The sequence below is a fragment of the Mytilus galloprovincialis genome, chromosome 12, assembly GCF_965363235.1.
Source record: "Mytilus galloprovincialis chromosome 12, xbMytGall1.hap1.1, whole genome shotgun sequence".
NCBI classification, from domain to species: domain Eukaryota; kingdom Metazoa; phylum Mollusca; class Bivalvia; order Mytilida; family Mytilidae; genus Mytilus; species Mytilus galloprovincialis.
This window is the reverse complement of record NC_134849.1, coordinates 72,945,469-72,959,385: the sequence shown is the minus strand read 5'-3', so window position 1 is coordinate 72,959,385 and position 13,917 is coordinate 72,945,469. Positions and strand designations below refer to the sequence as shown.

Sequence of the window (13,917 nt, the reverse complement as noted above, 5' to 3'; positions counted from 1 at the left end):
TCTCACTTATATAGCAATGTTAAAACAATACCGCTAAAATTACAACATTACGTGACAGGAATACAGTACAAACAAACGCAAGAATACTCAGAACAGAGAAATACATAAATAAATAATATAACATGTAACCCGCAGAATAACAACGGACATCTACCATGAATTAACGACATCCTGGACACCACAAACTGCGCGTCACATAAATGGATTAACGCCACAAAAGTGACGTATATGTAAACTTGAAATTCATACAATTTTCATACAATAAGATCAAATTGCATAAAAAGATTATTGTTTAGCATGTTTAGGGGTCAACTGAAGCCCGCATCTGGGTGCGGGATGTTCTAGCTGTGTTGAAGACCCATTGTTGACCTTGGGCTTTTTTCCTCTCTTTGATCGGGTTGTTGTCTCTTTGACACATTTCACGTTTCCATTTTCCATTTTTACCTCATACATTTTAAATATATCTAGTAACATTTGTTAATTAGCACACCTAGTTGGATTGATACTTTTTTACTTACTCCAATACTAAATACTGTGTCAGGAAACAGTAAATATATATTTAAAAAATATTAATAAAAAATATCGAACTCCAAGGTAAATTCAAGTTCGAGAAGTCCATAAAACTTGACTGACAAAATCAAACGCGGAAACAAACCTTGTATACATTTAAAGATTTTACAATATGTCATGTGTTAGGGTTAGAGTATGCACATGTACCATTTTATGGTGAATATGATATGGTTGTGACGTCAGGTTTTGCAATATATGTTCAACAAGTACCATTGCATGATGCCTTATCACGTTACAAGTATCTCGGCGGGTGTCAAATGTGGAGCAGGAACTGAAGCCCATTCCTGAGTGTAGTACTAGTGTTTTGTGGACTTTTTAATTGCGTAATTTTCTGTCGTCTTAGTATTGTCTATTTTTCTTCGACTTTTTTGCCACTTCGTTTGCACTGTGTAATCAATGATAGAACTGAGTTCAGGAATAAAACAAAAATCAAACTTGTCGGTATTTGGTGAAACTGAAAAAAATCTTATGGGACAAATAAAAATTCACGAAGTAATGCAATATTTTGTTTTATTTAATTCCAAAGTTGAATACTTTTTGACTGTTCAATCTTCATTTTTAGTTGTAAAACGAAACATGTTCTATAAAAACTATAATTTTTCTCTGTCAAATTCTTCCATAGTGATAAGTCCATCTTTGTCTTCGTCCATGACTGACCAATGATGAAGCACGGTCACGTTATCTGTTATTTGCATCTGTTCCAAGGCTTTACTGAACTCAAACTGTTCCATCATCCCATTTCTTTACAAAAAATAAGAGTTATAAAAGATATTTTGAAAAATAATAGTTCAATCATTTTGTTGTTCATTAACTGTTGAGAATACACCAAAAGTAATGTATATATTTTTTCATATATATATATATATATTATATATATAAAACACTGGTGTAAAAATGTTCAGTCGCCTATCACAACTGCATTATACGTATATATATGCAATAATTTTGATATGCAAATTAGGTAATTATGTATGGGTTACAATGTAGCAGGATGAAGCTGTTGATCATTTGCAGTAAAAGTCCGGTTGATTAGTAATATTGTATAACAAGATAAAAATATTTAGATTCTGACCTATTTCATTTAATATATGGTGATACAAGGACTTGTATTTTTGACTTACTATATCACAAATAAGGTTCTAATCGACTTCTAAATGATGTCTTTTTACAACATCAAGTGTCTAATCGAGGTTTGACTGTTGTCCAACTATATCGCTAATGATGACCTCCTGCATCAGCAAGTGTATTAATGAGTTTTAAATGTCATAGCACAGTGTCTAATTGCGTTTTGTATCATGTCTTACCATTTCGCTTAAAGTCTTTGCATATTTTGAATTATGCACTACTACATGTTTCTTATCCAGTTTTGAATGATACTCAACAACAACGATCGTCCAGTGTCAAATAAAGTTGAATGCTGACTTTCTACACCACGTATTGTCTTATAGAGGTTTGAATGATGCCTTACAATACCGCCAAGTTTTTCATTGAGTTTCGAATGATGCCCTACTGCATTACCACATGTTTAATTTAAAAGTTTGAAAGGATGCTCTACTTCATCGCTAAGTGTCTTTTCTTAATTTGAATGATGAACGCCTTCATTATAAAGTGGTTAAATGAATTTTAAATTATGCTCTAATGCATATCAAAGTGTCTACTCGTGTTTTGAATGATGCTCTTCTTCTTTGCCAAGCGTCTACTTGAGTTTCAAATGATCTCTTCCTACATCACTAAGTGACTTAACCATTATTAATTTAAAGCAATACTTTCATTATGTGAAAAAGAAACGTCATCCATATAAGAAAAAGGCAGATAAATGTTATGTATGAAGGGTGATAACTTTTGATGTAACTGTGAATCATTTTTTCAACTATCGATAAGTGTCTGTTGATTGTACTCACTTGTTGATATCTAGGCCAATAAACGCCATATAAGTAGACCTATCGGTGGTATCATGTGACAATTGACGTTTTCGTCTGCCGCCGCATCCCCCCTTACGACATCTGCATCCACAACAAAATATGTTACATCTTTTATATCCACAGCAAGGTGTTGGTTTAGTGCAGTCGCCGCAACGTCCCCTGCGTGTACGACGACAACATGCCCCGTTTGCGTTTTCCATGATAACAGAACAAATAACAAATAGAAGCGTCAACCGTAGAAGTAATGACATCTACAAAACAAAGGACTTCAAAAAGAAAAGATCGTACTATGCATATAAACATTTCTGTATATTGACTGATGAGAATGTAAACAGTAATATGTCGTTCAAGGTTTGACTGGTGGGAATGTACAGAGTAGTTTTACTAATAAGTAAGGAAACTTCAACATGTCGTTTTAGTTTTGATTAATGTGAGTGTAAACAGAGACATGTCGTTCTAGCTTTGACAAACGGTAATGTAAACAGCTATTTTACTAGTGTGAATAATGCGAAATGTCGTTTTGGTTTGACTAATGTGAATATAAATAGCGAAATTTCAGTCTAATGTTGTCTAAAGGGAATTGTAACAGAGATTTGACTGATGTAAATGAAAACAGCGAAATGTTTTTTTTTTTTTTTTTATTTTGACTTAACAGTAACATGTCGTTCTAACTTGGGAAAGTGAACAGAGATTTAACTGATTAATGTGAATGGAAACAACGACAGTTCGTTCTACTTTTGATTGGTGTTAATGTAAGCAGCGACATGTCTTTAAGTTTTGACTGATCGCAATTGTTTTTATTTTTTCAAATATAATATTTCTATGTTATACACACATGTTATACACGTAACATAAATGCACGTTTCATAGGATATTATCCAAAATGTTGGAGACACAAACCCGGTATCTTTTCCTCGACTGTGTCATCACCAAAAGAGACTTTAAATCGATTTGTACTTGCCATGAGCAACACAGCAGATACACCATATGTGTAACAGGGTCTACCCACATATGCTCTTTGACACATTTCTCGTTTCCATTCTCAATTTTGTTTTTTTTTACATCAGTCAAAAAAGTTAGAAAATTCCAAATTGGGGACTAACATTATTTTTTGGTAGGGTTCTTCGTTCAGTCTTTAGTTTTATATGTAGTGTTTGGTGTACCATTGTTTGTCTTTTAATTTCCTGGTATTTTGTTAGTTTTGCGACTCTTTTTCATTGTTCCATTGTTGTTTTCTTTCTTTTTTTGATAGCACATTACTGTTTACTGAGAAGCTATTGAACCAATTGTCCAAAACTTTAGCGTGCACGTCATTCTGTCGGTAATTTTACGGACCCCGTCACGCTCTGATACATTCCTGTTGTCGAAGTCCAATCCAAATCCTCTTTATCTTATTACATTTTGACAATACAGCTCACAGAGGCACATGAATCCAACTTCGAGTTTTATTCATATTTCAAAATCTTTATAAAAATAGGGCGATGACGTACATGACGTATGATCGTCGGCAAAACGACTATCAATCAGAAACTAACTATATGTTGTCATACGGACTTTAACGAGGGGTCAAGCCCATTCATGTTTAGAAACTTTAACATTCGCAGGCCTAAACAAATGTCAAACAATTGGCAAGAGACAAAACAACGGTCTTTATTTATGATAAAACTTACATATTAAAAAGAAATATTGCAGACAACAATCAAGGACAACCGCTCATTTTCAATATTATTAAATTTGATGCGACTGTCATACAAGTGAGAGGTTTAGCGCTATAAAACCAGGTTCAATCCACCGTTTTCTACATTTGAAAATGCCTGTACCAAGTCAGGAATATGACAGTTGTTATTCATTCGTTTGATGTGTTTTTTCCTTTGATTTGGCTATGTGATTAGGGACTTCCCGATTGAATTTTCCTCGGAGTTCAGTATTTTTGTGATTTCACTTTTTGATTATAGGCGTTGAGATTACATGCACATGCTGAAGGTGGCGGGGTTTTACTATTTGTTATAGCTCAACCATTCACCATAACAACAAACTAAAAATATGCTGAGAAGTACAGACCTAAAATGCTCAATGTTGTTGAAAACTATAGTTTTATGTCAATTATAACTAGGAAAAAATGACAGATATGAGTTATTTGTGGTCACCAAATACCATTCTTTATAATTTACTAGTTATAAGTAGGTCATGTTCATTAAAATATAAAACGTCAATGAAGACACAGGCATAGTGAACCAGTTGTAAAAAAGACATAGTCCCAAGGGACATTACAGTTTAAATTATCTGATCACAGTTCAATTCAGTATATCTAGCATATTTATAGTTACAAGTACACATCCGTGATATCGCGGGCCCGTGACTGAATTAAAGTATATAACTACGCCTAAGCCTTATTTTAGTAATTGGTATTGTGATCTGCATAACTTGAGTCATGTCGATTATAAGATACATAATTTTCTCTGCTTTCAAATCTTTCTGTTTGAACCCGTCGACCTGGAACTTATCAGTTATTGGAAATATTAATTATTTGGAAAACAAAAGGTCCTGGCTATCCAGGAATGGAGTATTTTTAATCAACAGCATTGTCCTATATTAGTTATCTTAGAAAGTGTTGCTGATTGCTGAATAAAACTACAATAGGGAACAATTTGACAATGATTGAATTTAGTAGTGTCAGTCCTTTGAATATGACCCGTGTATATAGCAAAATCCTAAATACACCGTTTGTTGGTGCGCCTATCAAATGCGGAACGTACAGATAAGGTAATAGCTGAATATACTATTTGTATCGGTATCGGATTCGACCCGGAACTTGTTAATTATTGGCAATATTAATTATGCTGAAAACAAAAGGGTCTGGAGTGGTGTAATTTTTAATCTACACCATTGTCCTATATTAGTTATACATAGAGTTGAATTCTTTGATTTGTCGTTTTTACCCGATGACGGCTGACAAATTGGACCTCGTAATTTTAGTATTATAGATTGTTTTAGAAGGCTTTATTTGATACAAAGAAAATACTATAAATGAACCATAAGACTTTGCTAACACGGCAATTATAAAAATAATTTGATCGACACACATGGCGAATTGTGTTTAAATTAGGCAACAGATTCGCCCAAAGTACTGCATAGCCTACTCACATCAGTCTGATTTTTTTTTATTATCAATAAGCAAAACAATTGATAATCTATACTTATCTTATCATTAAATGTAACTAATGGTTGATTGACTCTGGGGTCATAGATTTTGATTAAAACAAAAACATATATGCATATTGATTTCTAGTATATGCAACGTCATAGATGTCGACAAAACAACAAGTGTGCCCATGCATTACCCTATCAAGTATTATCATCTCGAATCATTTGACGATAGAAACTGACTGTTGGAAATTACAATGCATTGAAAATATTCGACCATAGAAATGGGCATACACAGAACAGCTTAAATCGTTCAAAACGAATTGCTTGCTGGAGATGCAATTGTAGTTTAGTGCATTCTTCTTATCATTTTTATTATCATTCATCCCTGATCGAATTTTTAGTTGTATCCGATTTTTTAACAGCCCGTTAGTCTGACAGCAAAAAAACAATAAATATACAGTGCATGTTAGTTCCAAGAAAAGTCAATATCAATTGGTGTCAATTATCTTTAGATTCAAACATCGATAGTTAAAGATAGTTTTCCATGAATGTATTACACACTGATGGCCCTTAAAGGTCACTAAATCTGTTCAAAAATCATGACAGTTATACTTTTGGTTTTCTACAACAGTATGTGATATTTCTGAAATTTTACCAACCAGATTATACATGCTTTAAGTGACTTACTTTTAAATTGTTATGTTGGTATATGTTGGAAATTCGAGAGATAAATAAAAAGGACACAAAAACCTCAATCAAGGTAATATGAGGAAGTTAAGGTAACTCTCATTAAATATATCAATTGTTAATATGATAAAATCTACTTTTTCGACATTAATATTTCACTTTTTACAAAAAGGTAAGTTAAATGAAATCGTTGTTTATATACTAACCAGTTGTACGATTTATGTCAATCAATTGTTTATTTATTACAAAACACTTTTCAAATTACAGAGAATACGGTATAAATAATCATGTTAAGTTCGAGCATGTATTGACCACAAATATATCATGAAGAATGTATGCGTAAGCAACATCGAAATTTAGAATTACAGAGTTGCAGGGTTGAGGAGTTACAATTTTTGGACTTTTAATGATCGAGTTGCACTTTTACAAATTGAGAAATATTAAGTTGGAATTTCAGACTAAAGGAGCTACATACTCTTACAATTAAAATAATTGCTATGTATGAATATTTACCCTATGTCTTTCTGTTACGCCTCGTGTTGATATGAGAGAATCTATAATATCGAGGATGATATATAAACTAATAAGTAAAATTCTATAAAGTAATTAAGTTTAATAAAGAAGTAAAAGAACTGACTTAACAACGCTAGCATATACTTACTGTGGAGAATCAACAAACTCGAACTCACACTGTTTCGAATAAAATCTTATCAGCTTTGCTTTTATATAAGTGCTTTTTAGTCATGGGTCAACAAGGTTTACATGAACTTATTATTCAAAAGAAAACGGCCACATTTTACATTAACATAAAACAGTCCTTCTTATATTTCATGTGGTTGATAACAACACGAGTTTCTCGTTAAAACAAGGACATGAAAGAACTTAATCAAACACAATACCGTTTTACCAGGATGTGTGCGTTAGTTTTTTGTCAATTCACATTATTTACTGAAACAATTTTAAAAAGTTGAGACATTTAAAAATATTGTGAATTAGTGGTTACTAAATGCTTTGTTAAGAGGTATACTAAGATGTAATTTATTTTCAAGTGAATATCCTTCACCCTCCATGCTTGACTATCGAACTAGAAATGAACGATACAACAGATACTGTTAAGTCTGCATCATATCTTGACTAACATCTAGAAATTGACAATGAGGGTCGGTTGAAGACAAAACTTTACGAGAAACGAGATGATTTCAGCTTTCCAATTGTGAACTTTCCATTTCTATGCAGCAACATCCCAGCAGCGCCTGCCTACGGAGTATATATCTTCTAATTGATACTATATTCCTGCACTTGTATTTTTTATCATGATTTCATTTACAGAGGGTTGCTGCTAACAAAGAAGCTATTAAACCAAGAGTGACAGATGGTTAAAGTTAAAATCATTCCCTCGTAATTTTTACGGACGCCATCACGGAGTTGTTCGACAGTTATGGAATAACCGTTTTACAGATGATATCTGATATGTTTGTTACGTCGTATCTCCTTCCTTTTTATAAAGTGACCTACCGAATTATTATAGATTATCGAGTTTACTACACATTTATATCGTAAAATATGAGCCAAGAGCCACAATGTGAACCTTTTTGGCGAGTGAGCGTAGCAAACGAGCTTAAAAGTTCCACATTGTGCCGAGCGGCTGATATTTTACGATATCTATACGAAGAAAACCCGATTATCTTTTTATCGTTCTATTACTGGTCGTTTCTTTCTCCCTAAGACAATTTTACGCTTGACAAAATCAAGCTTGATAACGTCTCTTCTCCCATTGTGACGTCGCTGATAACTTCTCCTCTCGTATTGTGACATCGCTGATAATGCCTGGTCTCGTTTTGAAGTCTTGATACGAAAATTACGGAGCAACAAAGCAGGGTGATATAGGCGTAGGGAAGGACGATAAGACTATTTACCGAGTTTGTAAAGCATGAGTAACACGACTGGTGCCACATATGGAGCAGAACCTGCCTACCCTTCCTGGAGCACCTAAGATGACCCCCAGTTTTTGGTGGGGTTCGTGTTACTCAGTCTTAAGTTTTTTATGTTGTTTCTTGTGTACTATTATTTCTCTGTTTGTCTTTTTCATTTTAAGCCATTGCGTTGTCAGTTAGTTTTCGATTTATAAGATTGATTTTTCCTCTTGTATCTTACGCCCCTCTTTCAAAAATGCAACTTATTTTCAGCTACCCTTACATTTTAGAGTCTCCAACTAGATACCTTTGACGTTAATTATCAAGCGACCAATAACCAGCAACTCTTTCATCGACTGATATAATGCAATGCAACTTCCTCATTAAATGTTGCTTATAGTGGAGTTGACACCTGGTCATTTGATTGCGTTAGGCCATTTCAATTAATAGTTTATAATGTGTCTTCCTTTGTTGTGATGTTACACTATTGTTTTAGATAAGGGTGAAAGTTTGGTACCATTCAAACGTTTAAACCAGCTGCATTTGTTTGCACCTGTCCTAATTTAGGAATCTGGTTTTCAGTCGTTTGATGATGTGGTTGAGAAGTGTTTCTCGCTTTTTCGTTTTTATATAGATTGGCCGTTGGTTATCCCGTTTGAATGTAATTGTTTGGAGCCCTTTATAGCTTGCTCTTCGGTGTGAGCCGAGGCCCCGTGTCGAAGACCGTACTTTAACCTTTACAGGTATACTTTTAAAATTTGTGACTTGGCTGGAGAGTTGTCTAACATAACAAATATAGTTTTTTTACAATATTTCATTAATAGTATGACTAGCATTCTTTTCAACATTAGCATTAGCTTTTTAACATCAAAGCCGCATATCCGGTAAAGAAACAAAAATTTAAATGATTACATTTTACGCATCCAGAGATAGAATCTGCGACCTCTTGAAATTGTAACGGGCACACCGACAAGATAACCAACGACTAAGTTATTCACCTGAATGAATGCATAATTGTACATGATGTACAAAAACCTTATACCTGTAACCAATTAATCGTTTTACAAAAAGAAATATATCAAGCAAGTGTTCTGTAAACCCCATCTAGACCCCAAAGATAACTATTTGTTCACTCATTTTTCTCTAATCTGTATTTTTGCCACTTATTCTCTATTGTTTTGTTTTGTTCTTTTTTTTTGTTGTTCTCTATTCTGTATATTTGGCAACTTTGCTCCTTATTCTCTATTTTTGCTTTATTATGTAAACCCCAATCAGACCCTCAATAATCTTTTGTTTCATAACCAAATGATAATTAAGGAAATGTGTCTGTTAAACGAATTACGTAAAACAAATTAACATTATATAATTATGTATCCTCTCGACTTGTTCAAACTGGTTTGTATGTGTGTGGGCTTAATTTGTAAACTACAATACTTCAATATCACAAACATTTCGACTTATTATAAAACGTATGTGAATATGCATGTTGACTTACACCATATTCCGTTAGATTCATAAGCCAAGGCCCTAAGTGTTTTGCGGCCTTTTAACACGAAGTTGATATAAATATTACGACCATTTGATTGGATCCCAATTATTGTCACATTAACATATGTGTTGCCCAACCACTTTCTTAATATAACATATCTGAAAACAACTCTCATACAGGTCAGAGGTTTAACTAACTATAAAATCAAGTTTAAAAAATATAATCAAAATTTTTGAACTTCGAGGAAAATTCAAAACGCAAAGTCCCTAATGAAATGGTAAAATCAAATGATAAAACAAAACAAAACAAACAAATTGACAACAACTGTCATATTCCTGACTTAAGGTGGTATGGGAGACTAAAATAAAACGATAGAATTTGTTCATACTTTGCCAAAACGTAGTATCTATTGATATATGTTCAAAAATATTATAAAAATGATAGGTCACCGCGCATTTTCTCAAACTACAGGTCGTGACAATATGGTACATTTTGTATGGTTTATTCAGGAAAAAACACCATTTTGTGATTAGAAACTAAACAAAATGATAGAATTGTAAAATAAATTAGAAAAAGATAGATTTCAGACAATGCTTTGAGAATATCAAAAGAAAAGATAGGGTCACCGTACGTTTTTTTCCGGCTAAAATGCAAAATAGGAAAATTCCATGTAGATTCCTTCAGAAAATGCACTGTTTTAGAATTACCTCCCCTTAAAATGCCAATTTGAAAACATTTAAAAACAACCAAACATGATCTTTACTTGTATAAATATTAATATTTATAAGTAATATTCTTATAAATTGGTTCTTTTAAATGAAAATTCACATCAAATATCTCCATTCATTCATCAAATTTTGCTAACTTGATTGAAAATCTGGACCTTAGGTTCTCTGTTTTTTACAATCCAAGATGGCGAAAGACACCCATACCACCTTAATACAGACATTTTCAAATGTAAGAAAAATGATAGATTGAACCTGTTTTATAGCCACCATTTTTTTTTTCTTTCGGAAATGCCTGTACAAAGTCATGGGTATGACATTATTTTCTTTTAGTTCCGTTGGTGATGAAGTTGATTGTGTCAGGATTTATGAAATTTTTAATTAACCACAGCATGCTCAGAGATCGGTATTTTTGTTGATACTTTTGTTTAACAGTTTTTGACTTCAATTTCAAAAACTTTAAAATGCCAAAGTAATCTGTGTTTCAAGATTTATAATAATCTCTTTTATGCTATGCGATATTGCCCGATAACTAGTACTTAGTTTGTGTTTCCCTTAAAAAATATTTTAACCATGTGTTATGTGAAGATGTACAGCTTGCTGTGCAGTATTTTTTTTACTCATTGTTGAAGGCTGTGTTAACTTCTATGTCATTTGGTCTCTGGTAGACATTTCTCTCATTGGAAAATATAACTTATCTTTTTATTTCTATATGGAGACCCATGAAGAAAAAAACACAAACAGTAATGATAAAATTAAGAAGTGGTGTGATTGCCAATGAGAAAACATTTCATCAGAACCAAAATGACAAAGAAGTTTATAACTATAGTTTACCGTACTGCCTTCAACATGGTCAGCTTTTAAAGTCCTCGCCATGACAAAACGTTAAACAATTCAAACGAAAAAACTAATACCGCAGTCCCAATAGGCCACGATCGCACTACGATCTGTCAAAAAAATGTGATTTTTGATGATCGTATAGATCTCAGAAAGGTCGTATCACGGTCGTGGTGAGGTCTTCAAGATCGTGATGATCGTGGCCAACTTTGAACATGTTCAAAGCAATCGTAGTGCGGTCATGGAGAAATCAGATCGTAGTAGAAGCGTAATGAGAGCGTACTAAGATCGTATTAAGATCGCAAAGGCCGCTGTATCATCGTAGCGAGAGCGTAGCGAAAGTGTTATTCTATTCGGAGAGACTGTGCTACGATCTCACAGCGACGTTATTACGTTATTATTACGGTATGAACGCAGTATAATCGTTGAAAGAACGTGCTATATATGATCGCAGTAGAAGCGTGGTAAGATCGTGTTGCAATCAGATAACTCGTGGTATAGTCGTAGTAAGAACGGGATGAGCGTAGAAAAAGCTTGATAAGCGTAGTGAGGTCGCAGAATAAGCGCGGTGAGAACGTGATATAATCTTAGCGGGATCATTGTAGAAACGTAGTGAGGACGTAGTGGCATCGTGAAAGCATCGAAAATTTACATTTTTATGCCGCTTATACCACGACCTTGCCACTATCTGAATTTATTTTAGATCGCGGTGAGTGTGGTGCGATCGTGGTCTAGTGGGATTGGGGCTTTGCGGCCTGATTTATGTACAAAACAATGGACTAAAATCGTATATGATGTACTGCAAAAGGTTTAAACCATCAAGCAATGTTTTACTGTAATTTATTGTTCCTTCTTAAAGAGGGAACAAAAAGATACCAAATGGACAGTCAAACTCATAAATCTAAAACAAACTGACAACGCCATGGTTAAAAATGAAAAAAGGCAAACAAACAACAGCACACATGACACAACATATAAAACTAAAGAATAAACAACACGAACCCCACCACCTTCGGATTCATTTCATTTATAATATGTTCTTATACATCCATGGTTTTCAAATATTCGTTCCTTATGAAGTTAAATATAAGAAGGCGCTATGAACGGATGAACTTTTTAACGTGTTGTTTTTATTTTTTCATCTCTTACGTGTCTTCTATGATGCCAGGCAAGCGATTCGGGTTCATGTGAGCCCCTGTTTAAATCAAACTTGTATTGTTTCTCGTAACTCGGTGTTAAATTTGGTAGACGCTTTTTGCGCTTCTTTGTTAAATATTTGTTTATTTTGAGATTGTGACACAGTGATGCCTGCTGTACCCATATTTTGACAATGTTACCTGTTATATCTGTTTTGTTTACGCATCGTTGTAAATATAATGGAATTTGATGCGACTGTCATACAAGTGAGATGTTTAGCGTTATAAAACTAGGTTCAATTCTTTATTTTATACATTTAAGAATTCCTGTACCAAGTCCGGAAAATGACAATTGTTGACCATTCGTTTGATGTCTTTTTTTATTTGATTTTGCCATTTAATTGGAGACTTTCTGTTTCGAATTTTCCTTGGAGTCAGTATTTTTGTGATTTTACTTTTTGGATGTTCTCAAACAAATTTAAGATGATGTAAAAAAAGTTAAATATGTTTTACGTTTCAATGTCAGCGATATAATATAACGAGTGTTCTTAGTAAATATAATCATTTTCAAGAAAGAATTCGTATGACGTTTTATAATTTATACCTGTACCTTTAAATAAGGTATTTGTAAATTACATAATATATGTTATATAAACTGCACAAAAATTGGACATCTATTTAAACATGGCAGAGGTGAAATTTGGTTTACAATAACAACATAAACGGTATAATAAATGTATCGTCAGTAATGCTGGAGGCCTGTTTGTGTTTTGTTATTGCACCTTACAAACACATGTATCTCACATATAACAAATAATGGCAACAATAGTATATCGCTGTTCTAAATTCATCAATCGATTGAGAAAAACGATAAGATAACAAATCCATTTTTATGACTTGGTACAGGGTATGTTAAGAAAAAATGATGGGTTGAACCTGGTTTTGCGGCTAGTCAACACTCGCACTTTAATGGCAATGTTAAATGTAACGCTAAAATAACAACATTACATGACAGGACTACAGTACAAATAAAGAATATTCAGGACAGAGAATTGTTTTGAATGAAATGACAATAATAAAATGTTATGTTTAATTTTATATTCCCCTCCATCCCGTTCTAACGACTTACACTTGGCTTTTCTGCATACTGTGGATTCATTTATACTCGTATACCAGTTTTCTAAAGAAATGTATACAGAATTTGCTGAAAGCACGACATGGAAGTTATGTCATGTTTAATGTGGAATCATTGATTTTTTTTATACTTTTTTTCCCTCTGAATACGATACCCATACCAATATAATATATTAAACAACAGCTGCTTATGTAATCAATATCTTTCCTTGCAATATATACACATGGAAAAAAGTATTGCAACACCAAATTGAAATTCAAATTAAAAAAAAAACAACCTCTTTTGTTTTGTGATATAATTAATTGATAAAAAAACTAGTTAAACATTATTTAAATCTCACCTGAGTTTAATTAAGA

The 13,917-nt window shown here is 33.2% G+C and overlaps 1 long non-coding RNA gene across 1 annotated transcript; it reads right to left on the bottom strand.

Annotated features, from left to right (window-relative positions):
• Positions 1 to 1,063: 1,063 nt before the first annotated feature.
• Positions 1,064 to 7,118, bottom strand: LOC143054771 (uncharacterized). The gene is made up of 3 exons (XR_012971821.1): positions 6,988 to 7,118; positions 2,472 to 2,743; positions 1,064 to 1,311 (listed from the first exon to the last, which is right to left on the bottom strand). It is a non-coding gene; the product is annotated as an uncharacterized LOC143054771 (long non-coding RNA).
• Between the last annotated feature and the right edge of the window lie 6,799 nt (positions 7,119 to 13,917).